The sequence below is a fragment of the Mytilus galloprovincialis genome, chromosome 2, assembly GCF_965363235.1.
Source record: "Mytilus galloprovincialis chromosome 2, xbMytGall1.hap1.1, whole genome shotgun sequence".
Lineage (NCBI taxonomy): Eukaryota > Metazoa > Mollusca > Bivalvia > Mytilida > Mytilidae > Mytilus > Mytilus galloprovincialis.
The window spans coordinates 95,606,347-95,627,488 of record NC_134839.1 but is presented as its reverse complement, the minus strand read 5'-3'; positions in this window follow the sequence as shown (position 1 = coordinate 95,627,488).

The window sequence follows — 21,142 nt, the reverse complement described above, 5'->3', positions numbered from 1 at the left end:
CATATTTACAGCACAGACAACAGCTATCCAAGTAAAATTATGCATCATTTTCCTTCCAAATGTTAACGTAACATCCTGTTACACACCATCTGGAAATCAGTTTGTTATCAATTAATTTACGACAATACATACGGTAAGTTTATATAATAATTAGTGGTAGTATTATGATTCTTTACTGATTAAATGCGACAATTGATGCTACTCTAACTCTTTACACAGAAAAATAATCATACCAATAAACAAAAATCGGTCTAAAATTAAATTAGAACTTAAAACTACAAAGAATCACATAAAACAATGTTTAAAATTAAAAAGAAAAATAATATCAGTTACATACATGATAAAGATATCATTAAAACTGTGTTTGGAAAGTGTAGTTGTATTTAGAGCGTCTCCTCCGTGCAAAAATTGCTGATAAATTAACTGTTATAAAACGTTGAGGTCGCTTTATTAATCGTTTTTTACCATTGACGTGATGTTTTTATATACACTTAGCGTACTCTGACCATAGGGATTGTGACTGCTAGAAAAACATTGACAATTTCTGTTATATATTGTGTAAGGTATTTATTTTATACAGCAACAATTGATTAAAAACAGCGATTTCTGACTTCAAGCAAATGAGAACGGATGATTTAAGGTGACATTTGGATTCGAACGTCACTGATGAGTCTTTTGTAGATGAAACACGCGTCTGGCGTATATATTCAATATAGTCCTGGTATCTATTATGAGTTTATTTACAACCACTGGGTCGATGACACTGCTGGTGGAGATTGATTTCCCCGAGGGTATCACCAGCCCAGTAGTCAGCACTTTTTGTGCTGAAATGAATTGTCATTGATATGGTTATATTTATAAATTTACTGTTTACAATTTTTTGAATTTTTTGAAATACTAAGGCTTTTCTACCTCAGGCATAGATTACCTTAGCTGTTTTTGGCAAAACTTTTAGGACTTTTGGTTCTCAATGCTCTTCAACTTCGTACTTTATTTGGCTTTTTAAACTTTTTGGATTCGAGCGTCACTGATGAGTCTTTTGTAGACGAAACGCGCGTCTGGCGTATATACTAAATTTAGTCCTGGTATCTATGATGAGTTTTTTTATAACCACTAGGTCGATGCCACTGCTGATGGAGATTTATTTTCCCGAGGGTATCACAAGCCCAGTAGTCAGCACTGTTTGTGCTGAGAGGAACTGTCATTGATATGGTTATATTTATAAATTTACTGTTTACAAATTTTTGAATTTTTTGAAATACTAAGGCTTTTCTACCTCAGGCATAGGGTACCTAAGCTGTATTTGGCAAAACTTGATGAGTTTATTTAGTTCGTGTGTTCAATGTAGATGCTATACACGTTGCAACTTAGACAACGATATATATGTATTTTTCATTAATGATTAAAACATGAAATGGTGCAAATAGAATTGGATATGAGCTAATAAATGATAATTTTAATCCCTACATAAGTCAAACTAATGACCCAATTTCCAGAAAATAACACCAGACAGAGTTAAGAAAATTCTTGTTTGTATCAAAGTGAACAAGCTTCTTGATTATATACCGGCATAAGATGTCAAATGTAGTAAATCTGTTGTTTCGTCTCAGATGACATAAGTCAAACTAATGACCCAATTTCCAGAAAATAACACCAGACAGAGTTAAGAAAATTCTTGTTTGTATCAAAGTGAACAAGCTTCTTGATTATATACCGGCATAAGATGTCAAATGTAGTAAATCTGTTGTTTCGTCTCAGATGACAGTATTCATAATATAGTATAGCTACATGTGTTTCCCAAATAGATTGTAAAAGAAGGATTTAGTTAAACTTCAACATAAAATGAGTTAATCCATATCTTTGTCCTTTCCGTACAGAGCACCTTATCGGGTTTATAATAACTTGAGCAACACGAAGGGTGCCACATGTGGAGCAGGATCTGCTTATCCTTCCGGGGCACCTGAAACCATCCCCAGTGTTTGGTGGTTTTCGTGTTTCTAAGTCTTTAGTTGTCTATGTTTTGTCATGTATACTATTATTTGTCTGTTTGTCTTTTTCATTTTTAGCCATGACATTGTCAGTTTGTTTTCGATCTATGAGTTTGACTGTCCCTCTGATATCTTTCGCCCCTCTTTCATGGATATCCATACTAGTAAGACTGCTGTAAGATGTGCGTTCTGCACTTGATAAATACTTTGATATTGCTGCTATTATGTCTGTTTGTTTTGTTCAAATATCGTTGTCAATATAATGAGATTTGATTCAACTGTCATAAAAGTGAGAGGTTAAGCTAGTTATAAAACCAGGTTTAATCCACCACTTTAACATGAGGAAACGCCTGTATCAAGTCAGGAATATGACAGTTGTCTATTTGTTTGATGTGTTTTAGCTTTTGATTTTGCCATTTGATTAGGGACTTTCCGTTTTGAATTTTCCTCGAAGTTCACTATTTTTGTGATTTTCCTTTTTATATGGACCTTTCAAATGCATTTCACTGCATACCACATGCAATATTCTGTGACAAAATATCGGCTTATGGCGTTTAAGCCTATCTAGTTTATCTTCTTAATCATAGCTGCCAGATAGATAGAAACCAGCTGATAAAATTGATATCTGTTCTCAGAAGCTGGTATGCGATCTAGAAGGGGAGATCCAAAGGATCTATCATTGTAACATGTTAAAACATAATTTTTTATATTTATCAAAAAGGGACTACATACGGGGCGCCGAATGAGACTCTTGTGGTTTTGTACTCGAAATTCAATTTTGTACGGACAAAAGTGAGTTTTGTTCAACAAAAATGAGTTCAGTTTAACAAAATTTGTAGCATACTACAAATTTAAAATTTTGTCAAACAAAATTATCTTTCAGTGGACAAAAGTTACTTTTGTCATGACAAAATTCATTTTTGTAACACAGACTACTTTTGTTACCTAATTTGAAAATTGTGCAACAAATTTTGTATGCAAATTAGTTTAGTGTGGATTTTGTGAACTAATTTGCATACAAAACTGATATGTTGTCACACAATTCAATTTTGTGTTTATTTTTGTGTAGACAAAATTGAGTTTTATTAAGCAAAAGTGAAAATTTAACACAAAAGTCAATGTTGTGCCACAAGAGTCAAGTCATGACAAAATTCAATTTTGTGTTTATTTTTGTGTTGACAATATTGACTTTTGTGACACAAAATTCAATTTTGTGTTTATTTTTGTGTTGACAAAATTGAGTTTTGTTAAACAAAAGTGAAAATTTAACACAAAAGTCAATTTTGTGTTACAAAAGTCAGTTTTGTATGCAAATAAGTTTATATTTGCATACTTATTTCACCAAATTGAATTTTGTCATGCAAAGTTTTAAATTAAAAATATAACAGAATGCAACCATTAAATACAATCATATTTTTCGTTCATTAGAATAAAAGACCACTTAAATATTCAGTTTTTGCATCAAATGTGCTATTCAGTTTTCACGTTATCTTTGAATTATCAAATATAATAAACGTGTGAGTTGCACTTGCCTTCTATTAGCACTAGATACCAGTGTAAATGAATATATGAGTATGTCAATAGACAAACAGCAGAAGAAGAAAAGGTGGGCTAACAATAAAAACTAAAGTTAATATATGAAATTAGCATCCTAACATGGCGCTATTTCAAACGCGTTGAGTGCACGACAGTGATAAGGTACAAATATGTTGTATGTCAGCTTACCTGCATCATTTATGCATGCTTTATTTGGTATGTTCCAACGTTCTAAACATTTCGTTCATGATTATGGTAAATAATTTACGAGTATTTCTTAAAGACTGAATGAATACTCAGAAGAGATTTCATTGAATATGGAAAACCGATGTAGTTTTAACGAAAACATTCTGACTATTGATTCTTTGAAGTATTAGAAAGAAAGATTTTAATGAATTTGTGAACTTTAAAAAGATGTCTGATACTGCTTGTCAAGAAAAAAAATGTGTACGCCAGACACACATTTTGTCTACACTAGCTCACCAGAGAAGTCGTAAATAAAATAGTTTAAAAGGTCAGATGAAGTACAAAGTTGAAGCTCATCTCAGCTGACATTATTCATGATATTGTAACGGATTTCGTCCTCGTTGTTCAACAGTATGTGTCTCCTCCCCCTTTTCACTTTTTATCAACAGTTAATTCTCCGTGTTACCGTACTGGATACTAATAAATTTTTGAATATGTTTCTTTTTATTAAAATAAGTTATCTAAGATATTCAATACTTAAAACAACATAATACAATCATCAACAAATACATAAAGGTAGGTTCAGTATAAGGAAATTCCATATTTACACTGTACAAAAATAAATAGAAAGGCGACTCAGTTTCAGGTGGGACTTAACGTTATTTTAAGATTAGTTTTGCTACCAAAACCAATTGAGAAATTTGTAAGATGTTACCAAAAACAATTTGAATTTAAGCAATGGTCTTAAATTAAGGCAACAGTAGTATACCGCTGTTCAAAACTCGTAAATCTATGGACAAAAAACAAAATCGGGGTAACAAACCAAAACTGAGGGAAACACATTAAATATAAAAGGAGAACAATGACACAACATTAAAATGTAACACACACAGAAACGGACTAAGCATTAGACAAAATCCGATGAGAATAACAAATATAACATCAAAACCAACTACATTAATTTGGGATAGAAAAGTACCGTGACACGTCTTATAGTAATATGAATTCACACTAAAATATAAGAGAAAAAAAAAAAAAAACAAACAAACGACACAACGGAAACACAACGTAAAAATGTTACACACACAGAAACGAACTATGATATAACAATGGCCATATTCCGGACTTGTTACAGAACTTTTTAAAGAAAAAATGGTGGGCTGAACCTGGTTTTGTGGCATGCCAAACCTCGCACTTTAATGGCAATGTTAAATATAACATTAAAATGATATCATAATATTACAGGACTACAATACAAATAAATAGGAGAAAGTATTAGGCAAAGAAACAAATGAATAATAGATAACAAAAGGCATCAGGTTTAAAATTCGATACGCCAAAAACGCGCCTCGTCCACACAAGACTTACCAGTGACGCCCAGATATAAAAGTTCGAAAGTCAAAAAAAGTACAAAATTGTACAGCACTGAGGATCAAAAATTGAAAAAGGTTGTGCCAAATACGGCTAGGGTTTTCTGCTTGCGATAAGACCATCCTTATTATTTAGAACAATTTATGCTATTGCAAACAGTAAATTTTATCAAATGAATATAAAAGATATACATGATAAAATTGAAGTCTTAACTAATTACAGAAAACAAAACCCGAATATATATTACAAACAAAGACCAAAAAATACAGAAAATAGACACACCCGACTTAGTCCAGACCTCAACGCAAAAAGTCATAAAAATGACGTCACATACGAAGTGGTGAAAAGGCACAAAAATTACGTCACATTTGAATTTCTGAAATAGCACAAAAACTGTTTATTTACATACAATACTATTAAGAAGTAAAATCACAAAAATACTGAACTCCGAGGAAAACTCAAAAAAGAAAGTCCCTTATTAAATGGTAAAATCAAATGATAAAACACAACAAACGAATGGATAACAACTGTCATATTTCTGACTGGTACTGGCTTTTTCAAATTTTGAAAATGGTGGATTGAACTTGGTTTTATAGCGCTTAACCTCTAACGTGTATGACAGTCTCATCACATTCTGTCATATTTACAACGATGCGTGAACAAAACAGACAAAATAGGTAAAATTGTCTAAATGTGGGTTCAGCAGTCTAATATTAATACTAATAAGTACTAATATTGATATAACAAAAACACTGCTATGATATTTTAAAAGTATTGCATTGATATAAGAACTAATAGCATTTGTTTATTTATGTATATAAGAAAACCACAGCACTTCAAATTTTACACGGACATAAACTTTAGCTTCTAACTAACTTCTGAATGTATATTTAGACTCAATTGTTGTTTATATTTTAACAATAAGTTTTAAAGTTAGTGTTTTCTTATTTTTTCGTTGCCGAAAACAACATTTTCCGCATGGAATGTCTGCATATTTACAATTGATATTAGACAATATCGCTAAGTGATATAAGAAAAGTTTTTATCGATACGCTTCTTCCATAGACTGATTACGAAGTCGAATATTCACAAAAAGTACAGTAAAACCCGGAGTCGCAACTTATACATTTGAGAATCGACATAACTTATATAATTATAGAGATTTCTATAATTACTTGTTAATAAGATTATTTATTTAAGAACATAGGATACAGTTTTGATCCCGTATTTACATTATGATAAAAATTTCCATATAAACTATTTTTTACCTGATTAAATCAAATATGTAATAAAAAATATACCTTCATGTGCTACTTTTCGAGTAAAATGAGGTCGAAATTTTGTATATTTGCTCAAAATTCGGACTTGTGGCCGTATTTTCCTTTTCGAAAGAAAGACATAACTTTTTTTGTTTTAAAAGATAAACACAAATTGTTTTTTTTGTTAAATGATTTGTAAGTTTTATAAGTATCTACAATTTTTATTCAGAAATAACTCATATTTATCAAATGTTCATGAATGTAGAAAAAAAACCATTAGTTTTTGCTGTATATTTATCAAATTAAAAAAAATGCACTATTTACGTTTTCGTGAAAATTGGCACACATAATCTTCTTAAGTAATCAAACCAAATGGCATTTAAAAAAAGAGGGGTTCATGAACTTGTTTTCAAGATAAATAAGTTTGAATGATAAAAATCAGTCGAAAACTGAACCTTTCCCGATAAGTCATAGTTTGACGTCGCGAAAATAACAATTTACGTTAGCAACGTCATTACCTCCCCTGTAACTGTGTATATAGAACTTGACCAGAGTTACTCACTAGCTTGCCTACTATTTAACTGTTATTTATTGTGTTGATCTGATGTAAAAAGAGATACCCAATATTGAAATTGTCTGAATTACATATCTATGACTGATCATCATAATATTTCATTAAATCATTAACTTTAAACGAATTAGTTATTTCTGTCTCTTGAAATAACGCATCATTAAATATACCTATTTGATTACAGGGTTCAGTTAAACCACAGGAGCAGTCATTCGAAACTGTATTTATTGCTGAGTATTAGTTTGTCTGGCGGATTGTCTTGTTTTGTCAGTGGGTCAGAGTTTCACTGCAGGGTAACGAAAACGCTATACCAACACCGAGCGAAAACGTTACAATGTATTAATGGGTACAGATGGTTTCCAAATAGATCGTAGGAGATGGCTCTTAGGTTCCCCGCAACCCAAGAAAATTAGTCAGTAAGGCTATCAAATTACAGAATAGTAAGTTTCGAGTTTCTTTCTTTCAAAATGTTTGAATTTCTTTTTAAGTACAACATGCTGATGACAGTGATCCTTTTATTAGCTCACCTGACCTAAAAGGTCAAGTGAGCTTTTCTCATCACTTGGCGTCCGTCGTCCGTCGTCGTCCACCGTCGTTAACTTTTACAAAAATCTTCCCCTCTGAAACTACTGGGCCAAATTTAACCAAAGTTGGACACAATAATCATTAGGATATCTAGTTTGAAAAATGTGTCCGGTGACCTGCCCAACTAAGCACGAGGGTTACCATGGCTAAAAATAGAACATGGGGGTAAAATGTATATTTTGGTTTATATCTTTAAAACCAAAGCATTTAAAGCAAATCTAACACGCGGTAAAATTGTTCAACAGGTCAAGATCTATCTGCCCTGAAATTTTCAGACGAATTTGACAACCTGTTGTTGGGTTGCTGCCACTGAATTGGTAATTTAAAGGAAATTTTACAGTGTTTTGTTATTATCTTGAATATTATTATAGATAGAGAAAAATTGTAAACAGCAATGATGTTCAGCAAAGTAAGATCTACAAAAAATTCAAATTACCAAAATTGTCAGTTGACCCCTTAAGGATTTATTGCCCTTTAAAGTCAATTTGTAACATTTTTTTTGTAAATTTCTGTAATCTTTTACGAAAATCTTCTCCTCTGAAACTACTAAGACAAATTTAACCAAACTTGTCCACAATCATCATTAGGGTATGTAGTTTAAAAATGTGTCCGATGACCCCGCCTGCGAACCAAGATGGCCAACATGGCTAAAAATAGTGCATAGGGTAAAATGCCGTTTTTGGCTCATATTTCAGAAACCAAAGCATTTAGAGCAAATTTGACGGGAATAAATTTGTTCCAATCTTCAAGGTCTATCTGCCCTTAAATTTTCAGACCAATCAGGCAACCCGTTGTTGTTTTGTTGCCCCTTAATTGGTAATTTTACGAAAATTTTTGGTTATTATCTTAAATATTATTATAGATAGAGATAAACTGTAAACAGCAATAATGTACACGAATTAAGACCTACAAATAAGTCAACATGGTCAAAATATCCAATTGAACCCTGAAGGAGTTATTGCCCTTTATAGTAAATTTTTAACAATTTTCAGCAATTTTGTAAATTTTGTAAATTGTTACAAAATATTTTAACTACTTGGCCAAGTTCATTTTAGATAGAGATAATTGTAAGCAGCAAGAATGTTCAGTAAAGTAAGATCCACAAACACATCACTATCACCAAAAAAACGCCACAATATTGTCATGAATCCATCTGTGTCCTTAGTTTATGATATGCACATAAACCAAGGTGAGCGACACAGGCTCTTTAAAGCCTCTAGTTCCATATATTTTTCCTTTCATAGCTGGACAGAGATACCAAAACACACTACTAAGACTGCTTGGAGGTAGGTTTCTGCATTTGCTAAGTCTTCATATTGCTACTGGTTTGATTGACCTTTCAAATGCAATTCACTGCCGATCACATGATATTTTTGACAGATTATCAGCAAGTTATACCTTTCAGATAGATATAAAGTAGCAGATAGAATAGTTAGCTGTTCTTAGTATCTACTATGACATATAGAAGAAAAGGCAACAGTACTATACCGCTGTTCAAAAGTCGTAAAACGATTGAGAGAAACAAATCCGGGTTACAGACTAAATCCAAGGGAAACACATCAACTATAAGATTAAATAACGAAACAACAGAACACTGAAGTGCATACAAAACAAAAGACAATGCAACATACAAAGAAACAAACTATTAGATAATAACTGCCATATTCGTTTACTTGGTACAGGACGTTTTTAAAAAAAATGGTGGCTAGCAAAACCTCATAAAAGGGGATACCCCAAGGATCTATCCTAGTGTCCGTCCTTATGAACATGTTATTACATGATATTTTTTTTATCTACCAAAAAGGGATTACAGAACAAGTATTTGTATGTTAGTTTTCTTTCTTTTTGTTGTCCTGGTTATGATTCTTAATTTCAACATAGGAATCTGTGTCACCTAAACTAATAGATTTGGTTCCTGATGAATGAAATGCAAGCAAATACGAATGAATCTAAAATTTTGGATATTGATTAAACCACTATTACTAAGTTGTGTGTAACCTGAATTTGTTTTCTCTTCATTGATTAATGACTCTTGAACACCGGTATACTGCGGTTGCTCTTATGTATTGACACGATTTGAGTGCTTTTCTAAAACTTAACTTATCACAAAGGTTAATTTATAAAGTTTGCCAATAAAACATTTAAAACGGGCATAGCAAGTAAATCCTGCGACTTAATCTCTGAAGATTATAAGATTAGAAAACGAAATAACTAGACATGATAATGATTACTTATCTTGACATGAAAAAAAAATATAATATTAATATCCAAGTCTATATATAAAGCTTATCTTATATACAAAAAAGGAAACAAAGTAAGACATTTACAATTTTTTAAAACAGGAACTAGCGAACTCTTATTCTACCTTAATAAAACAGTTGTTCACTGCTACAGCAGATTTTGATACAAAAATTATAAATGTATATGTTTTCATAATTTGCTTAATAGCACGAAAGTATACATTAGAATTACAAAAAAGGGAAACTTTGTTCACTCAAAATGCCGAATTATTGTATGTACGTGTGTAATATCGCATTTGGAAATATACAAACTTTTTTAATTAAGGGTAGACTGCCGTTTTTATCAGTACTTAGGAAATTTAAAAAATGCCAATGTAAAGAACATGCTTTTCATTTTCTGTAAGTGGTATCATGCATAAGGCTTACAACGATTTTCTAAGAATAAATTAAAATGCACTTCCTGCTTTCATAGATACATTTTAATCCAAATATGCCAACAACATTTCGTCAAAAACCTTTGATTAATTGGATATTAGAAGATGTGATATGAATGCCAATAAGACAACTCATCCAAATCACAATTTTTAAAAGTAAACCATTATAGGTCAAAGTATGGTCTTCAGCACGAAGCCTTGCCTCGCACCGAACAGCAATTTGTAATACGGATTTTTTGTGTTATTGAAGTTTGCTGTTACAAAATGTTAGAAATTATTATAAATTAAGGAATAAATCTCCCTCATGCAAAGCTCTGATTCTTTTCACGGATTTGGTTATACTTTTTGGACCTTTTGGATTATAGCATTTTATCTTTTATATAAGCTTTGGATTTTAAATATTTTGGCCACGAGCATCACTGAAGAGACATGTACTGTCGAAATGCGCATCTGGTGCAGAAAAATTGGTACCGTTAATGTTATTGTCTATATATCAGTGATGTTTTAAGCAAAATTGAATAATAAATGATCTTAACAAGTCCTATCTCTTAATATCAAAAGGTTTAAAAAATATTAAAACAAGATGTAACCATTAGATAAAATCATATTTTTTGTTTATTAAAATAAAACTATCCATAAATATTCCGTTTTTGCATCAAATTTGGTTATTAGTTAAAATTGGTTAAAATAAAGATCATTTATATATTTGCAATGAAAAATCAAGATAGAATCCCGATATAATTTAACTTTACCAGATTTTTTTTTCATGTTTTGTATTGCTTGTAACGACAATTTCAATTTATATAACGTGCAATAAATTCAAATTTTTATTTGATCATTTGAGCATTTTAAAAAAGTCAAGAAAAATGAATTTTTGAGCAGATCCTAAATACATTGAATCATGACAAAATAATTGTACTAAATAATCTCTGTCGTTTCAACGTTACTACAAGTGTTCTCTGAAGAATCAAATACAATAAATATGTGATACATTAAACTCGTGAGACGCACTTGTCTTCTATTAGCACTAGATACTAGTGTAAATGAATATATGAATATTGCAATAGCGAAAATAAAAACAACAAACAAACGTGGGCTTACGAAACTAAAGTTAATATTAAAAATCTAAATCCTAATATGGCGTTATTTCAAACGCGTTGAGTGCACACCAGATATAATATACGAATTTATCGTCCTTCCTTCTGCCTATATCACCCTGCTCTGTTGCTCCGTAATTCTCGCATCAAGACTTCAAAACGAGACCAGGCATTATCAGCGACGTCACAATGCGAGAGGAGACGTTATCAGGCTTGCTTTTGTCAAGCGTAAAACTGTCTTAGGGAGAAAGAAACGACCAGTAATAGAATGATAAAAAGATAATCGGGTTTTCTTCGTATAGATATCGTAAAATATCAGCTCACTCGCCAAAAAGGTTCACATTGTGGCTCGCGGCTGATATTTTACGATATCAATGTGTAGAAAACCCGATAATCTATACGTATACGTTGTATGCTGGCTATGCTTTTTGTTAATGATGTTAGTAAATAGTTCATGAGTATTGTTAATAACTTACTGAATGAGTACTGATAAGAAGTTCCACTGAATAAGAAAAACTGATGTGGTTTTAGCGGAGATTTTTGACAGTTGATTCTTTGTTCATTTTCTTCCAAGTCTTGAAGTATAATACAAATTAAAATATTATGTTATGCATTTGTGAACTTCGAAAAGGTTTTTGATACTGTATGTCAATAAAATTACTTATACGCCAAACGCACGTAAAGTCTGATAAAGTTCACCAGAGAGGGTCAAAATAAAACGATCTAAAAGGTCAAGCTCGTAGTGAAAGAGAATTGAGGACCAAAAACTCAGAAAGGTTTTGCCAAATATAGCTAAAGTAATCATTTCATGTGGTTATAAAACCCTTATTATTTCATCGAACTTTTTTTCACGTCTACACTATGCTTCCTTATATAAAATTATCTTTTATAGAAAAATATTTGGAAAACTGAAAATCGTTTTTCGACATGTATTGCATATCAAAGTATGATTATCGTATTTTCGACGAAAATCAGTTAGCTTCGAATACTTAAAATGTTTGCAAAGATAAATTATAAAGAAGAATATCAACAAACAGGAATTACTACCTGATGTAGTACAAACCATAGCGAAAGCTAATTGTAACTAATGTGGGCACTTACTGAACATTTTCTCTCTTTAATTGAATTAATAATTAGGTAGGGCAAGTGCAACATGAAGTAATTCGTGGGCAAGGATTTTCCTATTCCAGACATACATTACCTAGCCGTAATTGGTATCAACATCCAAGTAATCAGGCTTGTGTAGACAAAACGCATGTCCTGCATATTAAATTATAAGTATCGTACCTTTTAGAAATATTAACACCACTGGGTCGATGCCACTGCTGGTGGACGTTTCCTCACCAGTCTGAAGCACCTAAGAAAGACATTTTTAATAAATATGTTCATGTGGAAATGTTATAATATATTCCTTAGATGCAAAGGCGATATTCAATACCATGAGAATAATACAACGGTGTTTAAGGAAAACACTCCTCAAACGTAAGTAGAAAATACATGTTCACGTAAAATCCAGCTTTACTATAAATTTTAAAGTATCCGATTATAGTAAAATTAAGAAAAGATTTATTTACGACCGTATTTGTCTTTAAAATCGTGTTGTGCATAGCAAATCATATGTAGTTTTTTTTTTTAAAGTAGAACTAAAGCACTGGTTTCGTTTATTATTACATTGAAACAATTGACACATACTATTCCGAAGTCATCATTCCAAAAAACATTAATTGGTCTATAAAAAAAAACAAGATCTGTTAAATCCAACGAAACCATTAAAGCATTAGAAAAGCAAAATGATAGTTTTAATGGTCTTTATCCTTAAACAAACATGATCGGCGGGGAAAAGGGATTTTATTCACCAATAACGTTTATAAACAACAGAAATTCCCGGAATTGGAATGAACACTACTTTGTTGTACAGTTACCTTCTATCAAAAACAGTTTGCTGGTTCACGACGAATGATGCTATGTCCGATTAAAGAAATTTTAAAAACACTAAAATGAAACAATTTAGAGGATTTAACATTCTTAATTTTGTTTTTAATTTTGCTTTATGATTTTACCTATTTTGCATTATAGTATTTGATCATAAATATTTAATTAATAATTTGTAAGCGTGTATTCCAATCATGTTTTTTTCTGTCTTTAAAAGAGGGAAAAAAGATACAAAAGGGACAGTCAAACTCATAAATCTAAAATAAACTGACAACGCCATGGCTAAAAATAAAAAAAAGACATGTTTACACTTGTATGAAAATTTGACCGCCATTACGTAGAATCACACAGATTCCCGTAAACTTTGACATAACAGTTCAAAAAATTTGACGTCACAATAAAAAAGTGATTGTTCTTGACGTCAAAAGGTTATTCGGAGGCGATCTAATGTCATTTGGAGACAAAATTCAGCTAAATACCAAAAGTGTAAATACGTTTATTAAACTATTCTTATCTTTTATTTCACTAAAGACACTATCAGTATTAACAATTTTCTTTGAATCTTCGACGTTCAATTTATTTATATCAAAATATAACAAGGAAAACAATTGCAGTAGTGAACTTCGTTCTACATATCTTTATTTCCTTCGTAGTATTTGATGATTTTTTAAAGTCCTGTAGGAAAAGCATGCGGATGAAATAGGAATGGACTGTTAGTAAGATAAAAGATATAAGAAGATGTGTGATATGTTTATATATATGTATTTATTAGTTTATTATCTTTTAAACAAGTACAAATGTATTACTATTTAATATTTTTCAGTGTTCATTTTTCTTTTTTGTGGCATCACACTCCTGATTTTCATTGCTGCAATGCTAAACATAGTGTTAATACAGAAGGCATATTTACTGGGTCGCCAACAAAATCCTCTAATAGTATATAAAAGATCGCACGTAGTATGTGTTGTTGCAAGGGCTAGAATGGGAAATAACATGTTTCAATTTGCCGCTGCCCTAGGAATAGCAAGATCTAAAGGAATGATACCCGTCATTAATGAATATTTCCCTCTTAGAAAAATATTCAAACTAACTGTCAGCGTGGTTCCAGTTAACAGTGATATTTGTGACAGCAGTCGTATTGTTACAAGAGTAGAACAAAAACCATCTAGTTATGACTTAGAATTAGTCAATTTCACAAATGCTCATGACGTGCGTTTAGTGTCATATCTAGGATCATATATGTATTTTGACAAATACAGCAGTGAACTCAGGAAGCAGTTTTTATTCCAGGACAATATTCAATCCGAAGCAAACAAAACGATGGAAGGTATACTCAATAGATTAAAAATCATTTCTCGACAACAGGTGACTTTAATCGGGGTTCATGTTCGTCGAGGAGATTATGTAAAAAACAATGAAGGGTACTTACCGGCAACAAGAGAGTACCTTTATCAAGCGGTTGAGTGGTATGAGTTAAGGTACACACATGTTTACTTCATTGTAGCATCTGATGGAATTGATTGGACAAAAAATAATATGCCGACTCATATTAAAGTCGCTTATTTAGAAGGACATAGTCCGGCGGTGGACATGGCAACTGTATCCATGTGCGATCATTTCATATCGACTGTAGGTACATTTAGTTGGTGGTGCGGATGGCTTACAGGTGGAAATGTTTTGTATTACAAATGGCCATGTAAGGAAGGAAGTTTAGTTCGTGCAATGTACAGTTCAAATTATTCAGATTTCTACTATCCACATTGGATTGGATTGTGATTCTATAGTTTGAAGTCATATACCTTTTACTTTCGCATGTGATATATCTATAAAAAAAACCGCCATAAGTCATCCAGTTGCCTAAATTCTGCCATCTACAAAGAGAGCTGTTTAACTGTTTTATGAATAAATTTTGGTCAATATCAAGTGGTAGAAAGAAATGTTTCAAAACGATAAAAGTTAAAAGTTCAAAACATGTTATATAAGCAGGATTCTTGCTTTCAGTGGTGACTTAGGTGTTTCAATATGTATTGAAACTTCCGATTTGTCTTGTTATTTCCTTAGATTCATAATAATCATTTAAGAAATTAGAATGAAAATAAAAAGGAAATAGTCTCCTCGAATTGTTTGTATAAAATAGAGAATACTATTCTAGATTAAATCCCTAGGTGTGCTATAAAATTGTAAACATTGTAAACATTTCTCAAGCCAGGAAGGAGTTTTTCTTACAATACCTTTTAACAAATCGATGGATATATAGATGGAAAGAAAAAAGACAGAAAGATATCGAGAGAAGCTACAGACATATACTAAGACTAGAAAATATAAAAACTGGATATAAAATATAAGACATCACCATGATTACTTCTTGATATTAACTACTCTGACGACAATTATACTTTTCTCTACATAAATCTTATTATGTTTTAAAGAAAAAGGAAACAAAAACAGTCATATTTAAACTTTTAAAACATAAATAAATCAAATTCACCAATTAAAAAGGTTTAGAAATATTGAAATTGACGATTTTTTTTCCAACGACAATAAAATATTTTTAAGTAAATTCTTAAAGAAACATATGGTACTCTGATATGACATTTACTGTTACAGTCAATTTAGCACAAACATTACTAATTTGTCATGTTTCAATTGATTTCATGTTCCTCAACTAGTACAATCGACATGTAAGACACTAGTCATTCGGTGCTCTATAAAAGGAATTCCCATCTTTGTATTGATAACAGTTTCTTGTAACTTATTTAGTCACTTAGTGAATTTGTTCATGTTGCTTACATTAGTGAACGTAAATGCTAGAACGGGTGACATTCTGAAAGATTATACTTCAAGTAAGCCTTTCGAGGATAAATGATAAGGTGATGTTAGGAAAAACAGATGTCAATTTTTCTACAGATTGTAGAGAATAAATCTTATACAAATAAAAAAACCCATAAAAGCACAAAAAATATACTTACATCGAGCATTATCAACCAAATTGGTGGTAAAAGAGACAACAAAAACATTAGAAAAAGTATTGGCAGTGTTAAATCCATTTGAAAGTTTTTTTTCTCAAGAAACCGCCTTAATAAATGACAAAATATTGTATTGGATGGTAACTTTATTAAAATATTTTGTGTACTTGTCATTTGTTCTCTCGTTTGTGTTTATTTTTTTACGTAGGAAAAAAAAAAATAATTCAGAAATTGATTGGCTTTTTTCTTGAACTGGCATTCACCTGTAAGAATCAATTATGCTAATGTGACCAACTTCGATTCGACGTAACTGTGAGCACCTTCGATACTAAAACTAAGTCCATTTTTAAGTATAATACGGATTAACAGGATTTTTTGCCAAATTTATTTCTGGATACTGTCGTATGATCATAAACAAGCTTCTGTCTATGTTTGGTAGAAATCCAGATTAGTTTAAGAAAGTTATTATTTATTTTTTTTACCACAGAGTGAATAAACTCATTATATATACCAGGATTGAAATTTTATATTTACGCCAGATGCTCGTTTCGTCTACAAAAGACTCATCAGTGACGCTTAAATCAAAAAGGCCAAATAAAGTACGAGTTGAAGAGCATTGAGGACCAAAGTTTCCTAAAATTTTTGCCAAAAACAGCTAAGATAATCTATTCCTGAAGTAGAAAAGCCTTATTATTTCACAAATTCAAAGTTTTGTAAACAGTTAATTTATTATTATTAAAGGGGCACTAGCTACGAGATATATAAAAAATCTAACGTTTGATTTTTTTCTGTTCAATCAATAATGAAAGTGAAATAGTGAAATGACATTTCGCTTTTTGCAGCCAAAAAGGTTCAATTTTGTCAAATTACGCTAAGAAACATTGATAATTAGTTATTCACTTGCAAGTGAATGAGTCGACCTCTTTAAATCCGTATTCATTTGAACTTCAATTTAACCCCTAGCTAGAAATTGACAACGCATGCATTGTACGTGTACTGGTTATTTAAAGAGAAAGAATGTCAACAATGAAAGTGAAACTACGGTAAATCATTTGATTACTAATTCGATGCACATAAAATCATTCTTATACGGTTAAAAACAATGAGAAACATTTATTTTTAATCTATAAAATATAATCAAACAGACATATAAAAATCCAATCGAACGTGCTGGTTTAATCTATTCATATCTATCTATATTTATGTTTACATCGCTTATATGGTCATCTGAGGTCAAATCGATAGTTAATAAGATGGCGTCTGGACTATAATAAAAACGAAACGAACCTATATATTATCTACCCCATTCTCTGTAAACTGTTTATTTTAGATTTTTGATAGTTTGGATAAATGTTTTACATTGTTATAAATCAAATATGAGAATTTGAGTCAAATCGGTGACCATGAATTTGACAGCTAGTGCCCCTTTAAGGGAGTGGCTATTTGACCGGCACCGGCAAAATATCAAATTTTCTATTTAGCCAGCATCGGCAAAATAGAAAAAATCCTTTTTTGCCGGCTCTGAATATAACAGTTGATTGATGTGATTAGAAGAGAATAAAAAGACTAAATAATAATTTAAAATCATGTTATCCCAACATCAAGCAATACAAATGCAGTACAATAGAAAATAAGATATTGAAGATGTTCATAAATAATAGTTAATAACTTTATAATATTAACCAAAAGCATGAAAACACATTTGTATATAAATTATTATATATATTTTTTCTAAAATATTAATAAAAAGGTTGATTTTCAAATCTGTGTAAAATCTATTGGTTAAATATCCTGTCATTTGATAAAAAAAGTGCTATGAAAAGCTACATCACAAAACAGACAATATCAATAGTTGTTTGCTACGAATTTCAAATGGACACATGATTTAACATTTGCAATTGTTACAAATAGTTATCAAAAGTACCAGGATTATAATTTAGTACGCCAGACGTGCGTTTCGTCTACATAAGACTCATCAGTGACGCTTATATCAAAATAGTTATAAAGCCAAACAAGTACAAAGTTGAATAGCATTAAGGATCCAAAATTCCAAAAAGTTGTGCCAAATACGTCTAAGGTAATCTATGCCTGGGACAAGAAAATCCTTAGTTTTTCGAAAAAATCAAGTTTTGTAAACAGGACATCTATAAAAATGACCACATAACTGATATTCATGTCAACACCGAAGTGCTGACTACTGGGCCGGTGATACCCTCGGGGACGAAAACCAATTATTTGCCTTTGGAAGTTGTTTTAGTCTAGCACAAGATAAATGATAATACTCCAAACAGGAACTTTTGAACCTGCGTCATGTGTGTATTTGTTACATATGTAGATATAATTCCTTCTTCTCTTTAAATACGCTGTGAATAGCTTCCCATGCATCTTTTTGACAATACTTTTTAATTAAATCAATGTTGACAATTGAGTCTAAACAAGATGCATGTTAAACCATCCGGTCTTGTTTCAACTTGGTCCTCGTTTATTAAAATGTTGTTATTAACAGCATTTTTGGTAAATCGCTTCCAACAAACCATTCTAATATAAGGAATCCAATTTCTTTGGAACTTTTCTTATGAAATGGTAAACAATTGCTTTTTCGGGTACGCCTTTTTGGAAAACCAAGGACAGTTTAGGTCAAACCTTTTGGCCTTCCACGTTTCTTGTTATTTGGTGGCAGTAACATGTGCGAAACACGCGATCCACAACATTTTGAATCCAGAATGTGTTCTTCATGTTGAGCTGTATCTCGTTCTTCTTCTTGAGAAACTTGTTCTCTGGAATTTTCCAATATTTGGACTTTATCAGTTTTATTATAAGAACCATTTTCTTTATTATCTATTACATTTAAGTCATCATTGATGTCTTCACTTTCCTCATTAGTATGCACGTCTGTTTCGTGTTCGTTGCCACTTGAACCTGTATTTTCCCTAGAATCAGATTCAAGAACTTCAAGAACCATAAACTTCTTACCATGACTCCAAAAAATTGTAATTATCTGAATAACATATAATCTATGTTGATATTCACCACCAGTAGCTTCGGATGCAAGACTTTCCATTTGTTTTAACAGTATTGTGTCTCCCTGTATTTCGTGCTTTGGAACATTTTCCTCACTCTTTTTGGTGTACATATGATAGAACACACTGATGACTGGGTTTCTAATATATCATCAAATCATCTAATAGTATGTGATGTCCTGACTGTGTGTTTATCTTCCAACAAGCTGACACTGCTTCAGCAACAAAAAGTACTCACCCTTTCAGTTCATTTGGCTTGTACTATTTTTCTAATTTCAATAGAATTGCCCTAAGTCATATACAGATACATGATGGGTTTTTTTCTTTTAGAGGAGAGTTGTATATAAATTTTTAGACTATATTTAATTTGATAGTTAAAAGTTTAAGTGCATACGCTACATTTTCTAACGTAAATTGTTATTTTCGCGACGTCAAACTATGACTTATCGGGAGAAGATTCAGTTTTCGACTAATTTTTATCATTCAAACTTATTTACCTTGAAAACGAGTTCATGGACCCCTCTTTTTAAAAAGCCATCTGGTTTGTTTACGTAAGAAGATCATGAGTGCCAATTTTCATGAAAACGTAAATAGTGCATTTTTTTTTAATTTCGATAAATATACAGCAAAAAATGTCGTTGTTTTCTCATTTCATGAATATTTGATAAATATGAGTTATTTCTGAATAAAAAATGCATAAATTATTAGGATACTAATAACATACAGAAATTACAAATTATTTATCAAAAAACAATTTGTGTTTATCTTTTAAAACAAAAAAGTTATGTCTTTCTTTCGAAAGGGAAAATACGGCCACAAATCCGAATTTTGAGCAAATAAACAAAATTTCGACCTCATTTTACTCAAAAAGTAGCACAAGAAGGTATATTTTTTATTACATATTTGATTTAATCAAGTAAAAAGTAGTCTATATTCAAATTTTTATCAAAATGTAAATACGGGATCAAAACTGTATCGTATGCCCTTAAAAACTTTTATCACAGAGTGAATATTTGTGGACGCGGCCACCGCGCCGACGACGGAATGTAGAATCGCTATGTCTAAAAAAAAATGCAATGTTGACATTCAAAAAACAATGTCCTTTTATCAAACAAGAGTGCACACGCTGAAATGTCTCGCCTTCTATACTAATCATTGATATTATGTAGATAGTCCTAAGTATAAAGCTTTATTACAACTGTCTCATAAACTTAACATTAACCAAGATAACTAAACACAGACCAATGAACCATGAAAATGAGGTCAAGGTCAGATGAACCATGCCAGGCAGACATGTACAGCTAACAATGCTTCTATACAACATATATAGTTGACCTATTACTTATAGTTTAAGAACAATAGACCAAAACACAAAAACTTAACACTGTGCAATGAACCGTGAAAATGAGGTCAGGGTCAAAAGAAACCTGCGATACTGACATAAAGATCATAAAATATTTCCATACACCAAATATAGTTGACCTATGGCATATAGTATTAGATAAAAAGACCAAAACTCAAAAACTTAATTTTGACCACTGAACCATGAAAATGAGGTCAAGGTCACATGACATCTGCCCGCTAGACATGTACACCTTACAATCATTCCATACAACAAATATAGTAGACCTATTGCATATAGTATGAAAAAAAACCAGACCAAAACACAAAAATTTAACTATAACCACTGAACCATGAAAATGAGGTCAAGGTCCCATGACATCTGCCCGCTAGACATGTACACCTTACAATCATTCCATATAACAAATATAGTAGACCTATTGCATATAGTACGAAAAAAAACCCAGACCAAAACACAAAAATTTAACTATAACCACTGAACCATGAAAATGAGGTCAAGGTCAGATGACACCTGCCAGTTGGACATGTACACCTTACAGTCCTTCCATACACCGAATATACTAGACCTATTGCTTATAGTATCTGAGATATGGAC